Raw genomic sequence first — 16934 nt, 5'->3', positions numbered from 1 at the left:
GCAGAGGGAAGTGAGAGAACCAGAATATATTTGGAGATGGGATAGGTATGACGGGTAGGAATGGTTGTGACCCTGGCTAGGGACCCAGGATTCTCCAAAGCTCAGTTCTGCTATGGGATATCCATCTGTCCATCTTCCATTCACTCACCCATCCACCCACCTGTGCATCGATCCATCCACCCATCCACCCACCCACCCATCCACCCACCCATCCATCCACTCACCCATCCATCCATCCATCCATCCATCCATCCATCCATCCATCCATCCATCCACCCACCCATCCGCCCACCCACCCACCCATCCGCCCACCCATCCATCCACCCACCCACCCATCCATTCACCCATCCACCCATCCACCCATCCATCCATCCACTTCTCCCCATCCACCATCATCCACTCAGGTGGGCCCTGGCTGGAGGCTGGGGTTACTGAGGCAGCTCAGACTTGCCCTTGTCCTGGAACCCACAGTCTCTTGGCAGAGGCAGTTGGAACAGTTGCTAGTGGTGTAATGTGTATATCATGACAAGCACATGATGATCACTGCTAGGTGGCATTTCATGCTAGTTAGAGACATTTCCTGTCCCCAGAGTGGAACCCAGAGCCATTCTTTCCCTTGTGCTGACGAATCCTTACCCAGAAGGGGATCTCTCCAGATGTGTAGAAAATACAAGGAAGCTTATAAGGCCACCCTGTACCCATCCCTCTAGGTGGGTCCCTAGGCCATGGTGACAGAGGTCATCCACCCTCTGTCAGGGAGGAGCACACACGAGTGATGACAGAGGTGGCCATTGTCTGGCAGCCTGGGAGCCTCCCATAGCCCTGGGCCTGCATAGTCTAACCAGAGGAGAGAGGCTGGCATCAGCTTGGAGGGAGGGCGTCCTGTGACATCAGGCTACTCCAGATGGGGAACTGGAAAGGAAAGAGAGATCCTGGCCTGGTGAGCCCTTGGATCTCTGGGTGAGGAGGTCAGACAGGCTCAGGAGGCTGGGGTAGGATTTCCTTCAGAAGATGGCCAGTGAGGTTAAGGTGGTGCAGGCCTTGGAGGGAGCCGCTCCCAGTGATCACCAGAGGGCACCAAAGCACAGCCCAGGCAGTGTAGCTGACTCAGCTGCAAACTGGGGGAGGCTGCGGGTGTGGCCGACGTTGGGTGGGGGGTGGGGGGGGCAGCCCCTGGGGCTGAGCAAGGCCATAGCCACGGTTCCACAGACCTGGGGGTCCACCCTGTTGGTGTCAAATCCAGGCCTTTCCACCCCCTGGCCTCTCTTCTGCAAGGACTCAGAGCCAATGACACTGCCTGAACCCACCTTCAGGCCCCCGCAGATGGTGGGAACGGGGGTCACTTTCTCTAGGAGGTCCAGGCGATAGGCTCCAACACATACACTTCACTTATCCAACCAGATTCATTGAACACCTATTATGTGTCAGACATTGTAGTGTAAGGATACATAAGGAACAAAAAGAAATCCCCTACCCCTGTGGTGCTCACAGACCAGACCAGGGGTCAGCCGTGTTTGTCTGCAAAGGGCCAAATAGTAAATATTTTAGGCTTTCAGGCCATACAATCACTGAACTCTGCTTTATGGCAGAAAGGAACTCTTGACAAGACAAACAAATGGGCATGGCAGTGTTCTAATAAAATTTCCTGGACACTGAAATTTGAATTTCATATAATTTCCATGTGTCACAAAATATAATCCCTCTTTTGATGATCAACCATTAAAAAACATAAAGCCATTCTTAGCTCTGGAGCTACATGGAAACAGGCAGTGGGCAGGACTCTCCTCCTGGGCTGGAGCTGCAGACCAGCCAAGGAAGGAAGAAAATGCCACCCAGTGAGCATCATAATGAGTCACTCAGCTGGGGAAGGGTGAGTGCTATGGGAATGTTAGAGAGAGCAGGGGGCCTTGAGGGTGTGCAGGGTGGGAGCCAGCCTGTGTATTAAATGGGGTGGTCAGTGAGTGGTCTCGCTTTCTATGAAAAAGCGACATGGAACAAAGTCTTTAATTTTAATTATTTTATTTTTTTAGAGATTTATTTATTTTAGAGAGAAGAGAGTGAGGGGGGCAGAGGGAGAGGGAGAGAGAGAATCTCCTGCTGAGCGCACAGCCCGATGCAGGGCTTGATACCACGACCCTGAGATCATGACCTGAGCCGATGCTCAACCGACTGAACTAGCCAGGCACCCCTAATTTTAATTTTAAATTATTTTGGTAGCACAGGTAAAACAGGAACCCAATCTCCTTAAAAAATGGATGAAACGAAAGTCCCCTAGCTGTCCCATCCTACTCCCCTCTCCTGCCTTCCTCCCGTGTGTGTCATCACGGCTGTGAGCCATAGAACCTTCCAGACATTTTATATTTTTAAAATTTTGCACTCATGTTGCGTACACATAGAAAATGTTGGGTATCATTGTGTGTGGTTCAAAGTGGCAGCATACTGCCCCGTCTTGCTGTAGCTTGCTTTCCCAGATGCCACAATGTGTTTTGAAGACCTAGTCATGTCTGTGCGTGTAGAGCTGCTTTGTTTCGTGTGACTGCTGGGGTGATTCCCTGCAGGGACAAGCCATGTTTCGCCTCTCTGTCCCTTGCTTGATGGATGGTGGAGAGTCGAGCTGTTCCCACTTAGGCTCCACTCCAAGGCTCTGGAAAGAGGCACAGCCAAGCCCTCTCTCCTGGGGATCAGACTGAAGCAGCCCCGGCTTCACTGGACAAGAGGATGAGGGCTACAGAGAAGGGTGGCCCCTAGTCGGGGCTGATGGCAGAATTGGTCCCGGCAGGTCCCTTCCTGGGCCTGGGGCCTCATTTCTGCTCCCCAGCCCGAGCATTGGCCTGATAGGGAGCCTTACTGCCTCCTGGTAAGAAGGGGCTACACAGACAGATGGGGACATCGGTAACCTGTATACAGAGGGGCCTCTGCTGTGGCCCGAAGTTCTAGTCCTTGGCAGAGGCTTGGACCCCTGGAGGCCCGGACACACCTGGACACCTGGGTCCTGCTTCCAGGAATGATCCTCTGGAAATTAGCTCTCAGGCCTGCCTCCTGATCAGGCCAGACCGTCCCCAGGCTGCTTCAGCATGCACCTGCCCCCATCTGTGGGAGTCTCCTGGGAATCATGCTTGGGGAGAGGGGGTTCTGGACAGAGGGGCCACGTGGAATTCCAGGTGGCTTTCCTGCCAGCCAACATTTGCCAAGTATCTGTGTGTGCCAGGCCATGCTGGGTGCCCAGAACTTGGCAGCAGCTCTGACACTGTTTCTGTCCTCAGGGAGCTCGGGGGCTGGTGGGAGTTTCAGGCAGGTGAGTCACCAGTCTTGACAAGTGGTTTATTTGTTTGAATAGGTGGTGCAGGCGTGTGGTTAAAAACCACAAACTGCATGGAAGGATACGTGCAGGATACCCCTGTCTCTCGGTCACCTTCTCCTCACTGGAGGCAGCCACTATTGTTAGTCCTGGCCGTGTCCTCCCGCAGATGGTCCATGCATTCAAAAGCAGATCTCCTCAAGAAACAAAGCAAGCCAGAACCCAATCCACATACCGCACGACTGGCGCCTCCAACAGAATCTTCTGTCTGCATTTTGCACTGACCAGCATTTCTGGGAGATAATTACATATCAGTATGTATAGATCCACCCCATTCTTTTCAACAATAGCAAACTGATAATAATAGCGGGAACTTGTACTCAACTATGTGCTGGATGCTCCTCTAAGCACTTTATTTATATTAACTGATCTACTTCCCCAAACAGCTTGGAGATGGGCACCCCGTTAATTTCGCTCCACAGGCGAGGAGGCCAGGGGAATGCCCCATTGTGTGATGAGGCCTCATGGACTTCCACGGCCACTCCTGATGGACATGTGGGATGTTTCTGGGCGGTGAGCACTCTTGTACTTTTATCTCTGGGCACTTGTATCTCAGAGGATAAATGCATGGAAGCGAATGGCTGGGTTAAAGGGCATTTTTGGTTTAAATAGCTACTGCCAAATTGCCTCTGAAGTGATCACACCCATTTACATAGAGCTGCACCTGCCCCTCCTGCTCCCAGCAGCAGGGCCAGGACTGCCTTTATCCGCTTGGTCTATCTTTGCCAATCTGATAGAAGGAAATAGTCTCTCCTTGAGGTTTTCCTTTGCATGGCTCTTACGAGAGAGGTCAAGTGTCTTTTCATACAGAACAGCACCATCTGATACAATCAGAATCCAGCAGGGCGGGTCCAAGGAGGCCTGGGAGCCAGGAGGCCCTTGCGGTGTAGGTGGACATCTCTGAGCTGGCCCTTGGGGCGTGGGGCACACAGGGAGGGCACCTTTGGCAGAGGGAAGGGCCTGAGCAAAGGCTCAGGGGGCGCCTGATCAGTTCAGGCCTGAGGACGTCCCTCTTCTCAGCAGTGTCACCCCTGCTCCCTGAGTCCCTACCCCCCAGCCAGGCTGTTTCCTCTTCTCCCTCACACAGCTTGAGCTAAACCTTGGTTCCTGGGGTCTCTGCCCCCCAGGGGGCTCCTTCCAGGGTCCCCAGAGGGAGCCTTCCCCCCTGACGCCTTTAGTGAGGTAGCTCACATGGGCTGCTTCCCCTACCCCTCCCACCCATCCCTGCCTCCAGCTGAGCGAGCGTACATCCTCATTAGCACGGTTCAGTGGCCAGCACTGGTAATTGATCTCCCTCCAGCCCAGTGTGGACACCGGCTAATGGGGATGAATGGGGCAGGAGGTGCCGCCAAGGGACGCTCACCCAGAGGCCCACACAGGGGTGGAGAGGAGGGGAGGAGATGGAGATGCGTTGAGCAGGCCCATGACTTGGATGGAGAGCCTGCAGTTGCCTCTGCCCACCCACCAAGGCTGCCACCTGGCCCTCAACCCAGGTCCTGGGGCAAGATGAGCACACGGGTGGGCAGAAGGGCTCTGGAATTCAGCTGCCTGCTGGGGTAAGGGCAGGGGCCAGTCTAGGAGGCAGGACTGGAGTTTTGGGATGGCATCCCAGGAAGGCATTGGGGCCCTAAGGTAGGGCAGGCAATGTCCTTAATTAGTCATGTATAGGGGAGGGAGAGAGACATTCCAAAGCAGGAGCAGGTAGTCATGGATTCCATTGCAAACAAGGATTCCATTGCAAATAAGGATTCCATTGCATAATCAGTTGACAAATATTTATTAAGTGCTTACTGTGTGCCAGGCACTGGGTAGCTGCAAGGTGACCAAAACAATCAAGACCTTCTTCATGGGTGCAGGGTGATAGAGAGTAACCAAGAAAATAAACAATGAAGATGGTAATAAATGGTAAGTGCTCAGAAGGCAATAAACAGAGTTATGTATTAGGGTGATGGAATGGAGGTGGCACTTTAGGAAGGAACATGGGGAAGCCTCTCTGAGGAAGCAACACGTGAGCTGAGACCTGAACAATGAGAAGGAAAAGCAGTCCAGGCAAAGGGAGCAGGCAGTGCAAAGGTCCTAAGGTGGAAATGAACTTGGGGTTTTTGAGGAATAAGAAGGGGCCAGTGTGGTGCTTGGCTGGCTCAGTCAGAAGAGCATGGAACTCTTGATCTCGGGGTCATGAGTTTGAGCCCCACATTGGGAGTAGAGATTACGTAAAAAAAATTTAAAAATAAAATCTGAAGAAGAAGAACAACAACAACAACAGCAACAACAACAACAACAACGGGAAGAAGAACAAAGGGAAGAAGAACAAAGGGAAGAAGAAGAACAGGGGAAGAAGAAGAAGAGGTCAGTGTGCTGGAGTGTGGCCCATGAAAAGATGAGCTGAGAAGTTGGTGGCAATAAAGCAAGAAGGGTCATGGTCAAGGCCAGAAGCCCCATTGCCAGGTCTGTGGGGTCATGGTGGATGGGACCCCTTTCCTGAGGTGGTGTTGGCCATACACCAGTCCTGCCTGGGTTAGCTGGGCTGGAGGGCCTTGGGGAAACCAGGCTTGGGAAGACCCTTGCCACTCCCTGGTCACTGTGCCCGCAGACTTTAGGGGGATAAGAGGGACTCCCAGGGGTGTCTGGGCCAAATTCAGCCTGATTTAGAGGAGACACAGAGACCTTCTTGGCCATTCAGGAGAAGGTATCCAGTGCCTGCTACCTGCATATCACAGTGGCATCCTGTATTGTCTAACTTCTGGCTGACTTGAGATGAAACTCAAGTAGTCCTCCCAGGACTGAACAAATCTACTAATGAGCATTAACGTTACAGAATAAAGCTTAACACAGAAGCAAGTTGGAGTTAGCCTGGCAGGTAAGCAGGAGCACTCTAGAATTCTTGCAGGGTTTTAGATATAAAACCCATGCATGTGTTTTATGGACAATTTAAACAATTTCCAAGGGTAATCTTGATTGTTCTCTTGATTTTTGCCATCTGTGCTCACTTCACTGTCAAGTGCCCAAGCAGCCATTCCTGCAGGGCTAAGGTATGTCCTGGACCCACAGTGGGCCAGCATTTGCCAACTAGCAGAGGTATCTCACATGAAAGGACCACTCCAGACTAGTCCCCATTCTCTGAAGGCATGTTCACACACCATATTTTTGCTTAGATTGTCCCCCTCAACTCACAGTGCCATTCCCTACATTGATGCTGGTCAGTTTCTTCATATCCTTGAAGGACCTACTCAATATTCCTTTGTTTCCCTGGCTGTCCCTGGTCCTCCTCACCCCCTCTTGTAGGTTCCTGTCTACTGTCTATTAGAGCTCGGTATAGTAAAGCTTTTGGATTACACATCCCAGTAAAATGTGATCTAGAAAAAGTATTTGATAAACTTCATCATCAATTTATGATATAAAAAGATCATTTCAGGGTGCCTGGGTGGCTCAGTTGGTTAAGTGTCCAACTCTTGATTTCAGCTCAGGTTTTGATCTCAGGGCCCTGAGTTCAAGCCCCACATTGGGCTCCAGGCTGGGCACAGAGCCTACTTAAAAAAAATTAAATTTAAAAATCACAATTTCTTAGCAACTAGAAATTAAAAAATAATTCTTTATCCCAATAAAGGGCATCTCTCAGATATATAGAACAAACTTCATACTTAATGTTGAAAATTATAGAAGGAATAGGGAAAAGATGCTGTTAGTACTACCATTCAGCATTGTAGTGGAATTCTAACCAATGCACTAACACAAGAAAATAAATAAGTATAAAGATTAGAAAGGAAGAGACAAGGGCAGGGACCATCTCCTTCATCTTGTTTCCAATTAAGTGGGTACTTAATAAGTGTTTGTTAAATTGAAGAAAAATTCAGTGTGTTCTCAAAGAAGTTTTTTGAAAAAGTCAGGGACAGAGCTGATCCTCCATTAGCAAGAGTCTAAGAAAATTCACTGATGCTCAGGAGGTTCCATGATCATGTCCTGCTAAAAAGATAGAAGCACAGTATTTCCCTAAGGCCAGAACTGAATGACAGAGCTCTTGGCATGCCAGGAAAGGACTTATTTTCAAAATAATTGGTGTTGGTCTCAAAATAGGGACAAGATGTTTAGGTCACTGGAATCTCTGTGGCAAGAGAAGTAGATGGTACCTGGATTCTGCATCAGGAGTGGGGAGCTGGGGCAGCAGAGCCAGGCAACTACTTCTAGTTAGTGGAAGCTGCAGAGATAAGAGGTGTGGAACCCAGGAAATCCTTCTGCTCTTTCTCCTGGGACAATTAAGATCAAAATATCCTGCCTTTTTCCCATGGGGTTCTAGAATATTGAGTCTAATTCTGACTTCCCATCCATTCCCTGCCAGGTCCAGGTTCTTGATATATCTATGACATCAGCCCTGGAAAAGGAGTTCTGGCTCAAAGCAAACTTGTTGTTAGGCATCTCCTGTTTCTGCCTGGTCCCCATCTCTTCTCCCATATTCTGGATTTTCTTCTGGGAAGAATCCTCCCCCACCCTTGGTCCATATTCTTCATGGGAAGTGAGAACAGGACCCAGGCCTGACCAGTCAGCATGCTCCATCCCTTCAGCAGTGAAGTGGGCAAACGATGCCTGCTCCCCAGTCTTTGCTGAGACAGAGAACCTCCCTCTTCTTGGAGTTCTGGAGCCACTAGGGACCACCTTCCTGCCCATGGTCCCAGAGTGAAATTCACAGAGAAGCAGACTCAGAAGAGGGTGACCAACCTTGGCCCAGTGACCACATTTAAGACCTAGATCTAGCCATGTCTAGCAGAGCTTTCTTTCCAAGACAGGAGCAAAAAACACCCTCTCCCAACTTTTTCTTCTAAACTGGTTTGAATTGGGTTTCTGGCATGTGCAATCAAAAGAGTTCTGGTTGACACCATGGGAATGAGAAAGTCTGGGTGGGAGAAGCCAAGGGTCTGGGTCATACAAGCCATCTCATGGAGAGGGGAAGACACAAACAGCTTCCAAATGGAGCCCAAGTTGGCACTCCCTGCCCCTTCCTTCATCCTGTGCTGACCCTTCCAAGGAGGCTGGCCGCGAGATCCCAAAAGGAATGGCAGAATGATCAGATATCATGCTAAGTTGTTTTTGTAAAGTCAACTTATTGAGGTATAATTTACAAACAATAAAATGTACCCATTTTAAGGGTATATTTCAGTGAGTTTTACAGATTTATCCCCCTGTGTAACTCCCACCACAATCAAGATAGAGAACATTTCCATCACCCAGAAGGTGCCTTGTGGTCCTTCCTTGTCAGTCTCTGCCCCTCCCTGTACCAGGCAACCACTGATTTGCTTTCTATCACCGTGGGTTAGATTTTTTACTTTAGAGTGTTATAGTTTTAGAGTTTTATATAGAGTCTGGTATATGAGAGTATTCACAGATTCCGTATTTGTGAACTCGTTTACTCACTAAAATTTATTTGTAACCCCTAAATCAAGACTCATGGTGCTCTATGGTGATTCATGGACATGTGCAGAGTGGTGAAAAATTTAATTCGAGGGACGCCTGGGTGGCTCAGTCGGTTAAGCCTCTGCCTTCAGCTCAGGTCATGATCCCAGGGTCCTGGGATCGAGCCCCACATCGGGCTCCTTGCTCAGCGGGGAGTCTGCTTGTCCCTCTGCCTCTGCCTGCCACTCCCCCTGCTTGTGTTCCCTCTCTCTTTCTCTCTCTGACAAATAAATTTAAAAAATTTAATTCACTTGATGCACATGTTCTCTGCTGAAGTTAAAGAAGGCGACACTCTGTTTTCTTCTTTCAGCTCTCATACTGTAAACAAGTGTCCTTTGTGACGTTTATTTAGTACCATGTTTTTCGCATTTTTTTGCTCTTTGTTGGTCCCCCCAAGTGTAGTGCTGCAGTGCTGCCTAATGTTCTGAGGTGCCGAGAAGGCTGTGATGTGCCTTGGAGAAACTACGTGTGTTAGATCAACTTCATTCATACCTGAGTTTTAGTGCTGTTGGCTGTGAGTTCAACGTTAATGAATTAATAATATATGTTAAATGAAGTTGCTGTATACAGAAACAACACTGGTATGTATTGATTGGCTGACAGAGGCTTGCAGGAACCTAACCCTGAATGCCCCTAGGAGCGGCGGTTCTGTATTCACAAATCCAGTGTCTGCGGCCACTTTACAGAACATAACGACCACGAATAACGAGAATCAGCTGTGTATGGAATCCTATAGATGCAGCCTTTTGAGCTTGACTCTGCCACTTGGCATTATGCTTTTGAGATCCATCCACATTTTTGGGTGTATCAGTGGTTTGTTTCTTTGAGTGCTGAGTAGTATTTCATCATGTGGACACACCAGTTTCTTTATTCATTCGCCACTGATGGAACATTTGGATGGTGTCCAGTATCTGGCAATTGTGAATAAGGTTGCTATGAACTTTCATGTACAAGTCCTTGTGTGGATATATGTTTTCATTTCCATTCCAAGTATTTTCATATAAGTAAATCAATTTCGTGTTTGTTTAATCTTTACAATAGTCCCGAGGAGCAGCCTCATCTTATACATGAGGAGGTGGGGACTCAGTCGCAGTGGCCTGCTGAGGGTCACATGGCTCATAGCTCCTGCCTCAGCCACACTGCCTCCTCCCTGGTGGAGGCCTGAGGGTCTCTGGTCAGCCCCATGCTGCAATGGGAAGGACTTTGGCTCTGTCACTGTCTTTTCTCAGCCTTCAGTTCCCCAGCTGCAAAATGTTCAATTTCAGTTCCCTCCAAGGAGTCCTTGGCTTCCTGAGCTGGTGCTCTTAACCCTGCTGAAAGCCGGGGCCAAAGCAGCCCTTGGGAGGCTGAACCAAGCTGGAACCAGGAGTGACAGTCTGGTTGGCCTCACTTGTCAGCTCGTGGGGCTTCAGCGGCTCCAAGTCCACTCCTCTTGCTGGAGGTGATAGTACTGACTTCTGTCTGTAGACCCCCTATCAGTGCAGCCAACCAGAGGAGGATCACATGCCTATCTCTGTCCTAGGGTTTTGAGGCCTGATACAAGGATTGAGAAGGAGCTGGAGCAGGCTCTGAGCCTAGCAGGAGGCCCTTCCCCTCCATGTTCTGCCTGCTGTTAATTCAGTGAACTGCTAGACAAACTTCCAGTGCACTCCGGGAACTACCTGTTGCTTGCAGTGAGTTAACCCCACATACCGTACTTGCTAGTCCCCCCCGCTTCATGGACCTGAGGCCTCAGATCTGGCTTATCTCTTGGGAGGCTCTTCCTCAGGATGTTCCTTGGCTTGAGGAAGAGGGAGAGTCTGGTATATGGGAACAACTGGTACAGAGGGAGGAGTCCCAGGCAAGGGGAGAGAAGGCTTGGATTCGGGTCCTGACTTGTCTCTGGCCCTCTAGGGCTCCTCTTCCTCATCTCTAAAATGGGTACCCACTGTTTCAATCATTGTCATCAACATTCTCACGGGCAGGCGCTGTCCCTGGTGCTGGCGAGACGGAAGGAGGAGACTCCAGAGCTGGGCCTATGCTCTAATGGGGTCGGGGGCAGACAGCGAGATGTCATAGTTGAGTGAGATGACAGGGCAAGTCGTGGTGCCCTGCAGGCCAGTTTGGGGCATTGTCCGACCTTGGCAGTCCTGGGGCCAGTGACTGACCTGGCTACCTTAAGCAAGGGGAATTTATTTGAAGGAGAGGGCCATAATCAGGGCCCTGCTAGGAATCTAAGTAGTGAGAATTTAAAGTCTCTTTAGGGTGTGGCCGTCAGGATGTTAAATTCTGCTGAAGAGTCCCATTCACAGAGAGGGGTCTGCCTGGCCTCGCCTGCCCATGTTAGCACACACCAGGGTACACGGTCTCATGATTGTCAGCTGGATAGGACTGCCTCTGGCGGGGAAGGGGGGAGTCCTCAGATGCTGCTCTCGGCAAAGTGGGGGAAATGCAGGGAAGGCAAAAGCCACAGGTGTTCCCTGGTTGTCAGGCCAGAACTCGTGGGAGGCCGTGTAAATACACTGGAAATGGAACTGTGGGTACTTACAGGCTTTGTCACTGCAGGGCTCAAAAGGGGAGGTGGCCTGACCTGCGCCCCACACCTATGGAGTGGGCTCCCTCAGGAAGGGCTTCTCATCAGTTTCTTCACTGGTGAAGCATCTGAACCGAGGAGGGTCTCCAAGCACGTTTGGTAAATGCCGGCGGAGTGAATGAATACTCCGCACACATGCTTAGGCTGTGAGGCCACTGCCAAGCCAGTCCCGTGTGGCCCCTGCCTTCTGGAATTCAGAGCCAAGCAGTGGAGACAGACATGCCCTGGACTAGAGACAGAACAAGACACAGGTGACAGCCCTGTCATCACTGAGGTGTGTGGCTAGTGCCTTGGGAATGCCTGGGATGGGTGGTCAGCCTAGACAGGCGGTCAGGGGCTTTCAGGGGAGGTCTGGACTGAGAGGGTTGAGAGGGCGAGCATTCCTAGGGGTATTCTGGTTTCTTATTCTGGGGCCCTGGCTCTGCCTTGTGGAGCTCAGAGAGAGCTGGGGGCTGGGCAGACAGGTGCATGGCTGTCCGGTGGGTGAGCTGGCAGTGGGGCAGGAAAAGGAGGATGGGGGTGGGAGTAGGGAGAGCCCTGGGCTGGGGGACAGGTGAGGAGATGGGGCTGCAGGCCCCAGCAGACTGCAGAGGACACCCCAAGGTTACCTTGGCCTGTGGCTCCTGGGCTCCTGCGGCTGCCGGCAATGACAACAGCGAACCAGCAGCCTCTCCCGAGTTTTATTATCATTCAAATGAGGACGTGGAGAGGTATTTCATTTGATTGGTAGAATAATAGGAGCCATTTATCTACCTTCTCTCAACCTTTCATATCTGTTTCACTATTTTATGGGATCGCATACATCATCGTAAAGGCAAAAATGTATTTTTTCCCCCTGACTTGGGGCTGGGGAGGGCAGCAGGGATGGGAAGGAGGCTCTCAGAGTGGCTGGCAGGAGCTGAAGGAAATGAAATCGAAAAAGACTATTATTGGTGACAGACAGTTACATCTGAAAGGGAATAAGAAACTCCCCAGTGCGGGCGCGGATGAGGAGTTTTAAATGGAAGATCTAACAGCCTCCAGCTCTGGATCCAGAGAGAGGGGTGGGACTGGAGGAAGGCCCGAGGGGTGGGGGGACAAGATGGGGAGAGTGGGGGAGGGGGCGGGCGGGGAGCCAGGAGCAGGGCTGGCACAAGGGGCATGTGGCCCAGCTGTTGGAATTCTTTGTCCTTCTTCAGTTATGATAAATTACACATGTCATACAAGGATCCGTTCTCCTTTTGAAAAAATCAGAACATTCCAGTTAAAGCCCCCTGTGACCACCAGCACCAACCCCACCCCTTCTCCCCCTTCCCCAGAGGGAACGACTATGATTTTTTTTCCCCTCTTGATTTTACAAATACACAAAGGTACCTTAAAAGAGGTAGTACTCTTTTGTGGATTTTTCCCCCCCTTTTTTAAACAGTATCATACTGTATCATCAGCTTTTTGTTTTTTGCACTCAGTATATTTTCAGCTCTGTGCATAGATCTGCATGGCTCTCGCTCCTTCCTGGACCTGCATGTGGTTTTCCCTTCTACGACTAGCCCGTGGCTTAGCCACCCAGCGCCCCCCTGATGAATACATAGGTGGCTTCCAGCTTTTCAGTTACAAACCATGCTGCAAGGATCCCTGTCTCCTTCCCAGGCAGCTGGGCCAGTTTCTGGAAGGCAGGTGAGCATTGGACTCCCTGGCAGGGGAGGGGCATGCATTTACAGGTAGAGGGGATGCTGCCCAAAGTGTCTCTGCTGTGCTGTGGGGCTCCAGCCACCTGTCCCCAGCAGTCCCACTGTGGCAGTCACTTCCTCGGGGAATGTGAGTGAAAGCACACAGAGCTTCATGCTCTGGTTTCTGCCCGTGTCTTGGGCAGGAAATGGATGGCAGAGAAGGGAACAGCAAAGACCTGGATGGACAGGGCATCAGAGTGGAAGGGAGGAGAACTGACCCCAGAGCTCCAGGGTCTGGGCTCCAGGGTCTGTGGCTCCTTTCCCACAAGGTGAGGGAGGCAAAGGGCCAATAGGCAGGATGCTGGACAGGTGGGTGGGGCCACAGGCAAGGGCTGGAGGGTGGGTAAGGGCAAGAATCAGAGGGTACCGTGTGACTGGCCAGCCAGGGCCAAGGAGGGGTCTAAGGCAAAGTCTGAGTCTGTGCATGGTATCAACACGGAGTAGGGGATGGACAGCACAACATGGAGGGGTCCTGCTCACTGGGCATCTCATTGCCTTGATGGACCTGCCACCAAGGGAGGGCCCCAGCCCCTGCAGCCAGCCCCCACCTCCATGTGTAGCTCTCAGCACAAGGTGTCACCAGAGATGGCCTCGTCTCCCCTGGAGTTGTGGCTTCATCTCACCCAGCCTGGGGTGAGGTCTTCCCCAGTGTGGTCTGGTGATGTCTGCAGTGCCCTCTTTATCCCATCATTGACAGGGCTGGGGAGGAGTAACCCCCAGGGCAGCTGAGGGTTTGGCCGCAGGGAGCACCTGAGCTTTGTTTCCTGGTTGGGTGATGTCCTCCGGTACCCTATGTCCTGACGGGGTGTGGTGACAATAGACAGGAAGTGAGAGGTGGCTTGCAGCAAGACAGCTCAGGAAGCTTCCCAGCCCCAGAGCACTAGGGGAGCAACTGGGCCTCCCAGTTGTGACAAAGGGAGACCACCCCCCAAACTTATAAGCAGGGACCAGATGGGGACAGACACCTCATTGCTGCCAACGCTCAAGGGAGATGACAGCCAAGACATATCTTGGGTGGGTGCCAGCAGGGAAGACATTGACCTATGACCCATCTGCCAACCCCCCACCCCCATGTTGTGACAGCACCCACATTCGCTGAAATCCAGGAACAAGGAGATGGGGGAAGGAAACTCTGAATCAACAGAATTTAAACCCTAATCACTGAGCTGACCAAGTCTTACATTCTGCAGCTGGGCAGAAAATGGCGTTTGAAATAAAGACTATAGATAGATAGTAGGGGGGCAACTGGGTGGCTCAGTTGTTGAGCGTCTGCCTTTGGCTCAGGTCATAATCCCAGAATCCTGGGATCGAGCCCCGCATTGGGCCTTCCTGCTCAGCAGGAAGCCTGCTTCTCCCTCTTCCACTCCCCCTGCTTGTGTTCCCTCTCTTGCTGTGTCTCTCTGTCAAATAAATAAATAAAATCTTAAAAAAAAAAAAAAGAATACAGATAGTAGGAACATACTGTGTTTTTGGCACACTTGGGTTAGTGGCCTGAATAGTCATACAAACCACAGCTTAACTGGGAACAGTGACTGGGGAGTCCCACAGGGGGTCATGGAGACGGCATGGCAAGGCTCCTCCCCGCTCCCTGGGCCATGCAGATGGATGCTGGCATGCATCTAGATGTGTCCTCCCCACTCTCCCTCCCTGGGACCCATCCATCTGGCTGCACACAGATTCTGGGGGAATAAAGGGGGTTGAGTGAGTCCCTTTGTGGTAAATGACACTAAGAGGAGCCAGCAATGAGGAGGAAGGAAGGAGGCAGGCACGAAAGCTGGGTGACCTGCTGGTCCTAGGAGAAGCATGGAGGAGACTGTGGGACAGAGGGACACGTCCTTATGTGGGCACAGGGTGAAGAATCAGCAAACTTGGGGCAAGAATGAGCTCTGGGGATCCCAGGCAAGACCCTAAGTTCTCTGAGCCTTCAAGTCCTCCCCCCAAACAGGGTGGGCTCTGCTGTTCCTCTTGCCAGCTGTGCAGCCCTCATCTGGAAAAATCCTTCATTTCCCCATAGTTCAGGCAGGGACGACCCTCTCTCTGGCTTCAGGTGTGGGGATGTGATCCAGGCCTGACTGCCAACACTATGTTCTATTTATTGTTGAAACTATTGACAAGGAGAAGCTGGCTCTCCCCGTAGCGGAGAGCTGTGAGTATGTTGCTTGGAGTTGCCGGGGGTGGGAGTGGGGGTCCCTCCATGAAGAGGTGGGTTTGTCTGAGAATGACTCCTGCTCAGAGGAAAGCAGAGCGGAGAGACAAGAGGAACGGAGTCTGTCCCAGCTGGCTCAGGCCGCCACAGCAAAACACCGCCGACATCTAGATCTCACGGTTCTGGAGGCTGGGAAGTCCATGGTCAAGGTGGGTTTTATTCTGAGGCCTCTCCCCTTGGCTTATAGATGACCACCTTCTCAGTGTAGTTTTCCAGGGCAGGGAGAGAGAGAGAGAGAGAGCGCGCAAGTGCCAGCACTCTTGTGTCTCATAAAGGATGGCAATCCTCTGGGATCAGGACCCCATCTTTACCACCTCATTTAACCTTGATTACCACCACAAAGGCCCTGTCTTCAAACAGAGTCACATTGGAGGTTGGGGCTTCAATATATGAACTTATGGCAAGGACACAAACATTCGGTCCATAACAGAGCCTTAGGAACATGGTTTGTTCCCCTGGGTCCAGCTATGCCTGAAGCCAGCACTACCCATGGACTTTCTAGTTTTGTAAACCATTCCATTGCAGGCCAATGTGGTTTGGGTTTCTGCAACTTGCAAACAAGAGCCCTATAATAAATGTCATAGATATTACACAAGCATGTGCTTGGCACACAGCATATGCGAAAAAAGTATTCATTCGGTCTCTGGAGAGAAAGCACAAATTTATTTATTTATTTATATTATTATTTTTAAAGATTTTATTTGGCACAGAGAGAGAGAGCATGTGTGCACACAAGCAGGGGGAGCGGCAGGCAGAGGGAGAAGCAGGCTCCCTGCTGAGCAAGGAGCCAGATGTGGGACTAGATCCCAGGACCCTGGGATCATGACCTGAGCTGAAGGCAGACACTTAACCGACTGAGCCACCCAGGTGCCCCTATATTATTGCTTTTAAGTAATCTCTACACCCAATGTGGGGCTCGAACTCACAACCCTGAGGTCAAGAGTTGCATGCTCTACTGACTAAGCGAGCCAGGCCCCCTGAAAGCACAAATATTTAATGTGGGGAGCGGGAACCAGGAGAAAATGGGGAGGAGACAAGGAAAGGCAAATCAGGGAGGGAAAGCAGGACACAGAAATGTTAAAGGGACACAAGCTGTGTTATTTGGAGGGAGAGTGAGAAGAGAGAAAAGAAGCCAGGACTTACTGTTGGAAAAATTTGGTTCTCAGCTAATTAAGCTCCTGTACCACTTGCTGTGTGGTGTGGAGGAATGGCATCTGGGTGGAGGTAAAGGCCATGGAGTGGGCTGGGGGCTGCAGGCTGGACCAGTGAGGCCATGAGCCTGCTGCGGACACTGCATCTGGCACCATCCAAGGGGGCTGGGGACCCTGTGCTTCACTGCAGATTGTCCCTTGTCATCAAGATCTATTCTTTAGAAGTAAATCAAACCAGTCTTCCTTGCTTCACCTGCTCCTGCTCTTGACTTTACGTCACACAGAATGAAGGGCAGAGCCCCCTGTGCCTGGCAGGGTTCACTGCCCCTGCTCACACTGTGTTGCAGTCCACTGGGCCCCATTTCACTATTCTGCAAGCTAGGCCCCTAGCCTGGTGCACATGCCATCCTGTCTGCCTGAAATGCCTTCTCCTCTGACCTTCCCCTTTAGCTTCTTCTCCTCATTGGAGCCTCAGCCGAGTGTCTCCTCCTTAGAG

The 16934-nt window shown here is 51.1% G+C and overlaps 1 long non-coding RNA gene across 1 annotated transcript; it reads left to right on the top strand.

Annotated features, from left to right (window-relative positions):
- Nucleotides 1-3160: 3160 nt before the first annotated feature.
- Nucleotides 3161-3943, top strand: LOC135365409 (uncharacterized). The gene is made up of 2 exons (XR_010413189.1): nucleotides 3161-3612; nucleotides 3745-3943. It is a non-coding gene; the product is annotated as an uncharacterized LOC135365409 (long non-coding RNA).
- The last annotated feature ends 12991 nt before the right edge of the window (nucleotides 3944-16934 follow it).

This window comes from Mirounga angustirostris, unplaced genomic scaffold (assembly GCF_029215605.1).
Source record: "Mirounga angustirostris isolate CCGP_5_RB_7025 unplaced genomic scaffold, mMirAng1.0.hap1 SCAF_7, whole genome shotgun sequence".
In the NCBI taxonomy this organism is placed as follows: Eukaryota; Metazoa; Chordata; class Mammalia; order Carnivora; family Phocidae; genus Mirounga; species Mirounga angustirostris.
This window is presented reverse-complemented; position numbering and strand designations above follow the sequence as displayed.